The sequence below is a fragment of the Cherax quadricarinatus genome, chromosome 40 (assembly GCF_038502225.1).
Source record: "Cherax quadricarinatus isolate ZL_2023a chromosome 40, ASM3850222v1, whole genome shotgun sequence".
NCBI lineage: Eukaryota > Metazoa > Arthropoda > Malacostraca > Decapoda > Parastacidae > Cherax > Cherax quadricarinatus.
In genome coordinates, this window is record NC_091331.1 from 7,526,784 (window position 1) to 7,529,283 (window position 2,500).

The following is a 2,500-nucleotide window of genomic DNA, read 5'->3' on the forward strand; positions in this document are numbered from 1 at the left end:
CCTTGTCTCCTGTTTGGGAGTTCAGTGCACTCCTAAGCTCTATATACACCATACATCTTAACGTCACGAAAGTATAACATTCTAAGACTCTATGTGAGACTTTTCTAGCTGTCTGGATCACTGATACTGTTCGGAATGTTGAGCATCCGTGGCGAGTCATGGCAGCATCAACTACTATTCTGATAATTCGGTCAGTAGTCTCTTACATGGCTTCATATTGTATATTTCTTTTAATAATGAGTGAGTCACCGGTGACTAATTTAGATGGCAGTGACTTTCTCTCTCGAGTGCTGGTCATGCGCTCTGCACCGACGGAGACACTAGCTAAACCTGGCTCTTGTTAGCCGCGTGTGTTCCGTCAATGACCCAGCTTTTGCGGAGTTGTGCAAAAAAAGATGCAAAATACAATCCCTTTATGACACTTTTAATTGAAACGTTTAGGTCCTGGGACCTTGATTATTCCATTTCATCATGACCCAAGTTCCACGACTTAAATATTTCCATTAAACTTGTCCTAAACGACTGTATTCCGTGTCTTTTTCTTCTATTTCTTGGGTTCACGAGGAGTTATTATATTTAAGGTAAACACAAAGCCCATAAGCACCTTCGTGACTATAAACCAGAGTTGCTCATGTCGTAATGGTGTCACATAGTAATAAATTCTTATTAACCATAAACATACTGTTGTCTCTCACGTTAATAAATACTCTCTACCTTTATTTTCAAACATCCTTCTTGAAAACATTCATATTAAACTGTGTGCTGCTTGGTGATGTATTAGATTTGTACACGCATATCTACTCAAGACAGTGGACAGTGTTGTAATTAAATCATATCACTTCCTCTTCTCCCGATTCTGAAAGTACAGTTTCACTCTGCCCTGCCAAGTACGGAATGACTGACATCTAGTGATGCTGGCTGTGATCCAAGACTTAGTCTGATACAGCCTAATTATAAAGTACCGTTGGGGGGTCATACAGCACCTGGGGAAAACGAGAGGAAATCTGTGTTCATCGGAGGAAAGTGGGGGAGGATACTGGTGCCCCCTTTTTCTTCCCCTTCTGGGGAGACCTGGTGACTGTCACCTTCAGCTTCCTTTGATCTGTAAACTTACGTTAGGGAAAGTACGCGCAATTCATGCGACTGTCTGTCAATATGGCGCCTGATAAATGTGCAAGATTTGCGTCACTTGGATACTCCTTTGTACGTCAGAGTCAAAAAGAATCACTCACAGTACTGTGGCTGGAGTAATTCACAACTAACCCCACAATACTATTGCTGGAACACTTCACAAATAATCCCACAATACCGTAGCTGGAACAACTCACAAATAACCTCACAAACTGAAAATAAATCTTTAGACGAGTTTTTGGTGCGTCCTTGACCATTGGTGAATCGAAGAAACGTAATAAAGTAACCCCTTTATTTAAGTACGTTTCGCTCGCAGTGGAACTTCGACAAAGTTCGACTGCAGCCAAAATGTCGAAAATTGAAATCCTTAATCTGTTTACGTGTTTGATTTCTTACCTACTACCCTCCTTGACCTTTCTAAAGTTGTGGGTTACTTTTAAATTTTTTGTGCCTCCGTTATTGTGGGTTATCTGTGAATTGTTCCAGCCATGGTATTGCGGGTTTAGTTGTGAATCGCTTCGGCCACGGTATCGTGGAGATAGTTATAAATTGCTCCAGCCACTGTATCATGAGTTGGTGGTTGTGATCACGGTATTTTAGAGCCATAAGATCTGGGCTGCAACACCTGACTCCTTGACTCAACACCACAGCGGGACCAACGAGAGAGATCATCACAATACAGGTAAACTTCCATACCAAGCACATACACCCTTGGAAGAAGCATACGAATAAATACCCATAACTCTACGGTGCTCTCTTTAAGTGATAACATCCCTGTTCGATTCGTTTTTATTTTCGATTTATTATACTATGAAGATAAAATAACACAAAGCCACAGAGTATGCACATCATTACGCTGTTTTTATTTTATTTTTTTTCCATGCAGGTGGAACCTTGTATACACAGGATGAGCGATGCCAGGGACGATCTCTCTCACTAACTTGGCCTCGAAGGCCTAACCTGACCACAGCGATGAGGAAATGGTACACATTCCTAAACAAAGCTGTTGGAAGGACGTTTATCGAGACGATGAAGCTAATCAGAGGGAAACGTTTCTTCCCCGATAAAAGATTGGTATGCTAGGTGTTACTGTTTCACTTCGTGGCATCCCAGCCGCTCGTCGGAGTAACATGTTGGCCTGAGTGATGTTAATTCCCACGTAACAACAACTCCAGCTCTACTGAAGTCTGTGAGAGCAAGACACTCTGTGGAACAGGCTGTTATTGGAGGACAACATTACGAAATGATAAGTTAGACACTTGTGCAACATTAGAGTATCCTTACTGACATTCCGTCAAAAAAGATACTTCAGTGTTGCTCTTGCGTCTTGCCCGTTAACCTGTAGATATTGTTCACTATTAATATGATG